This window comes from Phymastichus coffea, unplaced genomic scaffold, assembly GCF_024137745.1.
Source record: "Phymastichus coffea isolate CEN01 unplaced genomic scaffold, Cenicafe_Pcof_1.1 PCOF00027, whole genome shotgun sequence".
In the NCBI taxonomy this organism is placed as follows: Eukaryota; Metazoa; Arthropoda; class Insecta; order Hymenoptera; family Eulophidae; genus Phymastichus; species Phymastichus coffea.
This window is the reverse complement of record NW_026706838.1, coordinates 189,018-200,296: the sequence shown is the minus strand read 5'-3', so window position 1 is coordinate 200,296 and position 11,279 is coordinate 189,018.

Here is an 11,279-nt window from a genome sequence, read left to right as displayed (position 1 = left end):
CCCAAATAGGTATAGAGCCCTTGCCGTTCTGGCCTACTCTGTTGTGTCCAGAAAATCGCCGCACTACCTGGCTAGAAACCTGTCTGTCCTGCTCGATGGCGTCATTATCCGGCGCTCGGGTCGCCACCCGCCGTCGGCGTTTGAATACAAGGCCCCTCGATTTGAGGCATAGAACCATTCCTTTGCTATCCTTGCTCAGAGAATACTAACCTCACTGAGCGTGACCCTGTTCTCCATCGATCGGATACCTGACTTCAAGGTTTGGACCCGTGATCTATTCTTAAACTACGAGGCTGGAGCATGGATTGAGAGGGCGACTCGCGAAAAGTTAATGCCAGTGCCGGCACTGTCCGATTACACTCGCATACCAAACAGAGTCAATTCAGTCGCATTCTCCCAAAATTACCCATCGTCCCAGACTTACCCCGCTATCGACCTATGGTTCATGAAATAGCTAATTGAACGGTTATTTTCCGGCCAAACGCACGTCGATCCACCTTTATACCTCTCCTCTTTTCAGACCGCCCTTCTGTAAAACAAGTGCCATTCGCGTCTTCACTACTCTTGCTACTTTTATTATTTTTTACTACTTTTAGTTGTTACGTCTCGTGCATAAACTACGAATAGCGAATGTGCGAAACGTACCAATATAGTACTATTGGCTGATTGAGGCTCACAAGTAATGAGGAATATACGATATATGAATAAGAATGAATGTATTTTATTATTTTGTTGTACTTACAGTTTCTAGAGTACTTTCAGTATCGTAGATCTCGGTATTTGGATAGGTTCAATAATGAAGTTGCACGTTCTCACATTTAATGGATCGCGTATTTATTGAGATCAAATAATATAGTTTGACAGGTAATAATTGAATAGTTAGCCAAATTGTCGAACAGGCTTGCACGCGACTGTAGCGTCGATACGTAGAGTTTATTCGTCAATTGTCGAACTGACGTGTACGGAGTAACAATAAAAGATGACTAACTCTTTACAGGTGGTTCGTCTTATATACATAGATTTGTGCTCAATTAATCGCTGATGTTTCTGTGTAGTTGGGTAATTTTTCCTTTTGAGTTCAATGTGTGTTGTGAAATGCTGAGTATGGTCTTTGTATTTTGCTGCCGTGTGGTTTTCTGGTGGATGTGTACATAGTTTTGATTTTACGAAATTCGGGATTGCACTTTTTAAAGAATGTGAATGAGTAAAGATGCGTCTTGAGACGTAACACCTCGGGGCATAAGATATTGCAATTAATATGTATTGATTGCAATGGTTGGTTTTCGGTGGAAAAGATTATTTCATTATGTGCATTTCCGAGTTTCGGAAGTGTTGGAATTTGATTGCGTCGGTGGGATCATTTTTCTGCAAGGTGTACAAATTATTTGGTATATAAAGGCTGCGTCGCTTCAATAGTTTACAAAGTGTTCTCTGCGCTTGTGACGAGAAAATATAATTTAACATGTATGGTTTCTCGAGAAAACGTCGTTCGATGGTTTGCGTAAGTATTTTGCTTATTTATAGTATGTATGTTTATATGTAAGTGCTGTATGTAGGTGTCTATAGTGTATATATAATTTTGGTTTTTCTTTCCTTTAGTTTAAAGATTGGAAGTATACTCGTGCTGTCAGGCGTGCCAGGAGGGAAGGTTTGCCCATGCCCGTTGCGCCGAAGCCTGGAACGAGGAACTATCGTAGGATAGAGTTTCAGGATTGGACTGTTATCCGGGCCCTAAGGTAATGTGACCGGCTGACACGTAATTCGTACTACCTTGGGGAGTATGGACCGGACGAGGACACTTGGGGTCTTCGTGATATGTTTTTTTATGAATTGCGTGTATATTGTAACGGATTTCGTAGAGTTTATATAGAAGTGTTTGACGATGATTATAAAGTTTTTATCGGGCCAAGTATATCGCATCGGTATGATTGTAATTGTATTTAGTATGTATGGCGAGTCATTATTTTCATTTTCCTGGCTTTTTACGATTTGTATATAAAGGATTGTTTGTGTTTTGTAAATACAGAAATTGAATTTGAAGAATTTTTTTCATTGTCGTAGACCTATAGCGAATATTTCGCTTCCCTACCCGCTTAAAATTAGGCTACATTTGAGGAGTGTCATGTTTGTATTAGTTTAATTCTAGTGAAAACAAATGTTTATTTGTAGTGGAAAGAGTGGTTTGATTGTTGAAGGTAAAAGGTGGTCTGTTTGGTAGAGGAGGTGGCGTTATGCATCTAGGTGTTGAGATAGGTATTGTGGGGATAATCTTGATTTCTTGCAGTTCTATGTGTTTTTCTTTGTCGTTGTCTGTTCTGTTTTTGCTTGGTTTCTCGAGTTTGATGAGGAGGTGTGTAATAGAGCTGAAGATGGCTCCGAGTAGGTGGAGCGACCAGCCGTAGATTGCGTGTAGTGTGTATCCTCTAATTATTGTATCTATTATTAATTTTATTGTGTTTATTAAGATCAATATTATAATTATAACTGAAGAGATTGATCCGCAAGTGATCATTTTGTTTATGATCATATTCCAGGTGCTGACTGCAATGTTTTTTATGGTATTTTCTGAGAAGATGCTTCCACTCGTTGTCACGTCTCCCGTTATTTCTCTTGCTATGTCATTGAGTATTGATGTTCTCTCCATAGGGAACATTATTTGTTGTTGTAGTTCGCCTAGTTCGTCTTGAGAGTATACTCCACTTGTTGCTAATGAATTTATTGATTTGAAGTTCCATCCTATTTTTGTGTTAGGCCTAAGTGTGTTTGGTGCTGCGCATGGTTGAGGTTTGGGTGTGAGTCTTATCCATTCTTCTTCGAGTTTGTAGTACGTTGGGACAAGTGCGTTACAGTTTATCTGTTCCCCTTTCTTTTTGAGGATTTTTGGTTTTTGATTTGTGTGTTTTTGGTGTCAGGAACCATGTTTCGTTTCCAGAGGTTACTGGGAGTTCGTTGTAACATTCTTCTAATTTAATTATTTTTACTGTCTTTGGTACACATTTTATTAAGTGTACTGCTTCTCCTGCAACTCTTGCGATGTATCCTGGTTTTTTCATGATGTCGTATGCAAATTCGTCAGGGGAGAGGGTGGCAATGGATAGGGCATTTTGTATTACCTTTCTTTCAACTTCGCATCTTTCTGTTATTAAATTCAAGTATAGTTTGTTCAATTGACTCCTTAAATGTTTTTCTACGTATACAAATTTTGAATTGACATATGTAAATAGGTCTAGGTTTACGGTGCTTCTTGTGCTTACTAAGTCATTTTCTAGTTGGTATGCGTTTATGTAATTGTCTTTTTCTACGATGAATAGTTTCGGGTGTTCCGTTCTTACAAGTTCTCTGTTGCAGCGTTGTATTTTGTTTCTGGCGCTTAGAGCAAATGTTATTTCACTATGATTTAATGCGTAAATTATTTCGTGATCGTAGTCACTAGAATATTTCGTTGCTATGCCTTTAAATAGTATATCGAATTCACTTTTGAAGCATTCTTCTCCTGGTAAAATATCCCAGAAGGTATAGCCTGCTTCCATGTCTATACATGTTTTGTCAGAGAACTTGCATACGGTCCCTGTGTTTAGTCTTCATTTATCGTTATCTAAGTTTACTTTAGCTCTACTTTGTATTAATGTTATTTTGATAAAGCCATGAACAAATACCTTATTCCATGATCCGAAGCTATCAGCGTAGGCTGCTCCATAGCAGGAGTTTCCTTCTGCGCTACCCACGAAATCGATACTTTTTGAAGTAGTTGCGTTTATTTTTAGATTAACAATTTTATGAATATTTTCATATACGAAAGTTCCCGTTTCATGGATAAATTTACATTGTTCATGACTTATTTCCTAAATGTATTCCTGTTCTCCAGTTGGTCTGGGTATTAAGTGCCCGAATATTCCACATGTGGAGACAGTTCTATGTATTTCTATTTTACATTGTAGTACGGAAATTTCGCGGAATTCCGCGGTTTGTATTAATTCTATATATACATTTGATTTATTTACGGGAGTGTTGTGAAAGTCGCATTCTCCCGTGTCTACTACGGAGTACGTCGTGATGTTTGGCGTTGTTGTCCCGCAGTCGTATCCAATGATGGCTGATGTTGTTTTGATAATTGTAATTATTATTAAGAATTGTTGATACATATTGAAATGGTCCTAGAACATAAATTATTGTTAGATTTTTTTCTTGTGCATAATTAATTTATTTGCATGGACTGTATTTGCTTTTCCACCTTTATTTATGATAACATTATTTTTGTCTGTAACCTTTAAGATTTCAAATGGTCCCAGGTTTTGGTACTTTTCAAGTTTGCCTGGGTTAGGTTCTTTTACGAGGCAGACCTGGTCTCCAACTTTGAAATCTGTTGGGTTTATGAAGCGATCGTAATATTTTTTTGGTCTTTCTTTAGTTGTTATTAGGTTTTTTCTTGCAAAATTTGCAATATCTTTCATATTTGTGATTAACTGTGACAGGTAATTATTAAAAGTGGGTAATTGTTCTGAAGCTTTTAAAGCTTCGCTTGAAGGTAATTGTGGTGGATAAGCAAAAACTAGTTCATGTGGTGTGAATCTGTGGGCGCTGTGTACGCTTGTGTTATAATGGAATTGTGCCAGTTCTAGTAATTCGTCCCATTCAATTTTTTTGGTTGAAAATTTTTTTAAATATTCGCATAATGGGTGATGGGCTCTTTCTAATGAACCGTTTGATTGTGGCGAAAAGGCTGTTGTTTCTATTTTCGTGAATTTAAATCTGCGCGCTATGCATTTCAAGAGTTTGCTTGTAAAGTTTGCCCCTCTGTCTGTGAGCTCGATTTCTGGTGAACTGAAAACACATATAAATTTTTTTATGAACGCGTCTGCGATTGATTCGGCAGTTTGATCGGGTAGAGGTATTACTATTAGAAATTTTGATAATAAATCTTGAATGGAGAGGATGTATTTATTTTGATTTTTGGTAATATTTAGTGGACCTACTATATCCATAGCAATTTTGTCGAAAGTTTTAAACGGTGTTTCCGTTATAACCATTGGTTGTCTTGTCTTTACTCTTTTTATTTTATTTCTCTGGCAGTCTTCGCAATTTTTTATTCTTTGTTCTATGTCTGTTTTTAAATTTTCCCAATAATACTTGAGTTTGATGCGATTTAATGTTCTATTTACTCCTCCTAAGGCGGATGAGTGATTCAGATTGAATATTCTATCTCGGTCTTTGATTTCGATATATTCTATATAGTTTAAGCAAATAACTATGTTAATTCCTGAGTTCTGAAAGGTTTTTGCGATTATTTCTTCTATTTCTTGCCAATGGATATTGTTTATCTGTAGGTCTTTTGAAATGCTGTATCTATTTTCTTTTTGTTGTGTCATAATTTCTTTCAGGGTTCCTAGGATGTGGGTGATATTTTGTTTTATTGTTATTGCTGATTGGCCTCAGTCTATGCATAGAATGAATAATTTTTTTGAATTTATTTTTATAATTTCGATTTCATTTGTGCGAAGGTCTTTATTGATATTGATTTTCTTTGACTTTATAAATTGTTCCATTTTTTGTCTAATATTTGTCGTGATTGGTTTACAAATATTGCAACGTTGTCGTTCTGTGATTCTATGGATTTTTTTGTGAAGACTACATGTTTCTGTTTTTCTAGATCTGCTTTGCTTGTCGTGATTTCTGGTGGGTAATCTTGAATGTTTACTATTGTTTTTTCCTGTGGGCTTGTTTTTTGTTTTCTTTTTTTCTTAATTGTTCTTTTTATTGTTGTATTGTTATTTTGTATGTCTGTTGTTTGTGTTTTTCCTGTTTCTTTAGCTTTTTGTGCTGTGGTTACGACTTTTACCATGGTATTTTCTACGGGATTTCTTGATAGTGCGTCTGCGCTTGTGTTTATCTTCCCAGGTTTGTAGATGATATCATAATCGTAATCCAGTAAGTTGAGTCTCCATTTTTGTACTCTGGAGTTATTGTCGGCAGATTTGAAAGATAGCAGTGGTTTGTGGTCACTTACTATTGTGAATTTATTTCCATATATGTAATTTCTGAATGTTTTCACGGCGAATACAATTCCTAATGCTTCGCGTTCATATGTGTGGTACTTCTTTTCTGCTGGTTTTAGCACTCGTGATGCAAATGCAATTGGTTTGTCCTCGCCTATTTTGCTTTGTGAGAAAACACACCCTAATGCGAAATTTGATGCGTCTGTTGTTATTATGAAGGGTTTTGTCATGTCTGGATATTGCAGTATTGGTGCAGAGCATAGAGCTTTCTTTAAGTTTTTGAATGATTTTTGTCTCTCTGTATTCCAGACAAATTCTATGTCTTTTTGTAATAGCTGTATTAATGGTTTGGCTATATCTGAAAAGTTGTCTATAAAGCGTCTGTAATAGCTAGTAAGTCCCAAGAATTCTCTAATATTTTTAACTGTTTTAGGGATAGGAAATTTCTGTATTGCTTCGATTTTCTTTTGGTCAGTTTTTACGCCTTCTTCATTTATGATATGTCCTAAAAATTCTACTTCTTTTTGAAAGAATTTGCATTTGCTGGTTTCTAATTTGAGTCCTGCTTCCCTTAGCTTTTGTGCTATGAGCTTGAATCTTGCGTTGTGTTCTTCTACTGTATTTGCCACAATGATTACGTCGTCAATGTATACATAGCAGAAGCCTTTTTCTCTTAAATCTCCGAGTACTGTTGTTAGTGCTCTTTGAAAAATTCTTGGCGAATTGATTAGTCCAAAAGGTAGCACTTTAAATTCGAAGCGTCCTAAGCCAGGTATGCTGAAGGCGGTTTTGTGAATGTCTGATTCTTTTATTTTTATTTGATGGAATCCAGAAACCATGTCAATAGTTGTAAAAAATTTGTTTTTTCCTATACAATCAAAGATTTCCAATATGTTAGGTATCAGGTAAGGGTCTGGTATTGTTTTAGCATTCAATTTTCTGTAATCTATGACTAATCTCCATTTTTTTTTCCCTCTTTGGTGAGTCCTTTTTTTGGAACGACCCATACTGGTGCATTAAAGGCGCTTGTTGAAGGTCTAACTAATTTGTTTGCGATTAGTTTTTTTGTTTCGTCTAATGCCACTTGTTTCAGTGTGTAGGGCAAAGGAAATTGTTTGATATATACTGGCTTTTCGTCTGTTAAGTTGATCTCGTGTTCTTCGATATTGCACATGCCGAGTTCATCTCCTTCTAGCCAGCATATGTTTTCGAATGATATGATCAAGTTCTCTGTTGCTCGTTTTTTATTGTGGGTTAAGTGATCTAGCTTTACTGTCTCAGTCAGTCGGTTTCGTCTTTCTTTCGTGTCTTGAGTTTCTGGGGCTTTTTCTTGTGTGATTTCCCTTTGTATTTCTTTTTGTGTATCTATAGTTTCATTACCTGATAATTCTGCTTCTTGTATATGTATATTTTGTTTTGTATTATCCTCTATTTTTATTTTTTGTTCTAATATCGAACAAAAGGTATAATAGTTGTCCATGATGTATTCTTCTTCTGTTCGCTCTTTTTTATTTTCGAGAGCTTCGTTTATATTTTCCATGAAATTTGCTAAATTTTCTTGATACGTTTGTTGGTCGCCTTCCTCTTGTGCTTGCTCTGTTTTTTCTTTTTCTTGCGTGTTTATTTCGTTTACTGTCGTTAATATTTTTTCTAGATCTTGATATAATGAAATGTCTTCATCTTTTGATGTAGTGTCATATTTTCCTGTAATTTCTTTTGTATTGTTGGCTTCTTGGTTTGAAGTAACAATCGATTTTTCTTGTAGTGTAGTAATTGTGGGAGTTGTGTGTTTATCTTTTGTAGATTTTACGAGTATTTTTTCTCCATTGATTTCTAGGTATCCTTCATCTAGTCTCACCTTGTAGTCTAAGAAAATGTTCTAAGAAAATCCTAGAATTCCATCGTATGTAATAGAGAAAGTGTCCGGAGCTACATGGAAATCAAAGTATGTGTTTTGTATTGGTATCTTCGTAGATCCTAGGATAGATATGTCGGTATATCGTTTGATAGACTTGTCGGTTATTCCGGAGATCAATATCTGTTCATTGCTATTTATGTCTCGTTTTGAAATACTGTTATTTTGTATGATGTTTAGTTGAGCTCCGCTATCGATCAACAATTTGAGTTTCTTGTGTGAATATGGATCATCGACTTCAATATATTGCAGTAAATTTTCCATTTTCAATACGTATGTTTTTGCTTCTATGTTGACTGTGTTTTTGATTTGTTGTGCTTTTGTATCTTTTTGTTGTGGGAGCGCTTTTTCGTTGTGTTCCCTTTCTAGGCGTTCCCTCCAGAAAGGGCCTCGAAGTTTCCCGCTCTTCCTTTATTTCTAAAGCAATTCTGTGTTGTGTGACCGGCTATTTTACATTTTTCGCAGAATTCGCCGACTTGTTTTTGTCGTGACAAAATTATTTTGCATTCATCGATTACGTGGCCGTGTTTCTTGCAAAATTCGCATATCTTTTGTTGATTTGTTGGTGTGTTGTTCATTAATGCGCTTAGTTTCCTACACTCGTTTAAATTATGTCCTGCACTTTTGCAGTAGGCACAGCCTTTCCTTTGGAATCCATTATGATTTGAATTATATGATAGGTGTTGGGTTTGTTGAACTTGCTGCGATTGCGTTTTTAGGAGTGGGCAATACTTAGCTGTGTGGCCTGTCTCTTCGCAATACTGGCACTTAAATTTCTGTTTAGCTTTGAATTCTGTGAACATGATTTTTACTTGGTCACAGGTATCTTGTTCGTGGCCTACTTCTTCACAGATAGCACATATTTTGTATAGGGACTTTTTTATTTCTCCTGCTTTACAATCTTTTACGAGGTGGCCCATATTATTGCACTTTCTGCATATCACTTCCGGGCACTGCTGCATTGTATGTCCAATCTTGTCACAATTTTCACATTTGTTTTGTTTTAAAGTTTGGTCATTTTTACAATTTATTGGGTTGTGTCCTGTTTCGTTGCATTTCTAGCATGCTTCGTAGTTACTGATATATGGGCATTGATCTACTTCATGTCCCATTTCTTGACAATATTGGCAGTGTATATTTTGTCTTTTGTTTAAACGACAAGCACTTATTGAATGGCTCGGTTGGCTACAGAATTTGCATATTAGATTAATTTTCTTTGGCATTTTCTTGCAACTATTCGAGAAATGATCTGTTCCTTTACAGTATACGCAGGCTGCCGTGCGACAAAATAGAGCGTCATGTGAAAATTCTCTGCATATTTGTCATGTGAGAATTTTTGTTTCTTGAAATTCTTCTTTATTGTTCGAATATGTATAGTTTCTACTTGGTTTTGTTGTGTATTTCCTTTTTTCTATGTCGCTTTCGATGTCTATTGCCCTTGTCGACATTTCTTGTACTGTGGTTCCTGGGCCTATTTCATATCTAATTTCCTGATTTTAATCCTTTTCTATAGCTTTTAGCTGCTTCTTTGTCTAGTGTAGCTTCGAATTGTGTTCGTTCTATTGCTGTAGTGTCTTCCCATTTATTTAGTTCTTTTATTCTCAATACTAATTGTCGTATTCTGTTAGTATAGTGTACAACTGATTCATCTTCTTCTTGTGATATCTGACGAACTTTTGCATATAATGCGTGTATGTCTTCTTTGATGAGATATAGAGTTCTGATTGCATTGATTAGGTCTGTTATATTTTCCACTTTGCTTCCTCTTATGGCTTCTTTTACTTCACCTTTAATTTTTATTTTTAATAGTTTTGTAAGATTTCTCTCATCGATGTCGTCTATAATATCCTTTACTTCTTTTAACATGGAGATGTATTCCATGGGTGATATGTTTTTACCATCGAACTCTGCGACGAAGGCTGCTACGTCTTTCAATTGTAATTTCATTAGTTTTTCTTGGTTATCCATATTTCTAGATATTTTATTAATTGATGGCCTAGAATTTTCTCTAATGATTTTTGTTTTTTCCTTTGTGGTAGACGGGTCTTCGATGAGTGTGTCGATGTTTACTAATGCTAGAAAATCGCTTTTCCGTGGATTTTCCTTCTGTAGATTATTTTCAAAATTTTTTTGAATTATGATTTCTTGTTTATCTTTTTCGGGAAATGTTTTTCTTTCCTCTTGACTTTGTAGTTCAAGATTTAAAAATATATCTTTTGAAGTTCCTAAGATCAGGCTTTGTTCGTTGTAAATTCCTCCAAAGTCTGAGTATCGTTGATTTCTATCAAGGTCTATTGTGGTATTTATTGTTGAAAAGTTGTTTTCTTGTAAAACTGAATCTTGTTCTTCTGTTTGAGTTGCTGATGAATCTTCGGTTCTTGAAATTTCTGCTTGTGTTTCCATGGTTTTCTTTGTAGGTGAGTATTGTATCTTGCTGCTTCTTCTGAATGCGTTTTTTTCTAACTCTTTATGTAGGAGGCTTTTCAGTTGGGGATTGCTGCGCGTTTGGGATCGCGTAAGCTTCGAGTCGTTTGAAGTTATTCTGCTAGTTGGGATAATTTTTTTACTCATTTGGGCATTTTATTCGAGAAAAGAAAAGGAAAAGTAAATGTATTGAATTTAGATTGTATTGAAAATTATAAGAAAGTTCGAAAGAAAATAATGTGGACTTAAAAAAATACTAAAAATCGTTAGTTAAAATTTGTTCTGTTATTAGGAGGGAGTCACGAAAAATGATTCGTATATTGTTTGATTTATAATATTATGGCATTCATATAATTATATAAGCATGCATATATATATATATATATATATATATATATATATATATATATATATATATATATATATATATATATATATATATATATATATAAGTAACAAATTCGTATATGAGTAAGTAAGGAATTGTTGTTTTGACCTACTTTTTCTCTACTCTTTCCTTATTTCAATTCGAGTTCCAAAAAAAATTTTTTGCTGAGTTGTAGATTCTACCAGGTCATTTACTCGCGATGATCAAGTTACTACACTGTTTTCGCTTATGAAATGACACAATTTACGAATTTGATATTATGTGTTTTCAGTTCAAGAAAAGACGATTGAAATGTAATCTGTTTGTAAGAAAAATTCTTTCAAAATTAGAAATTATTAATTTGTTATTAATTAATGCCTTGAAGATTATATTGAAAAGTTTGAATTGGTAAGATAAAGTAATTTATTCCGATTTTGCACTTTGAATTGATAGAATAGAATGATTTTTCTAATTTTGTACCGGAACCAATTGTTACGTCTCGTGCATAAACTACGAATAGCGAATGTGCGAAACGTACCAATATAGTACTAGTGGCTGATTGAGGCTCACAAGTAATGAG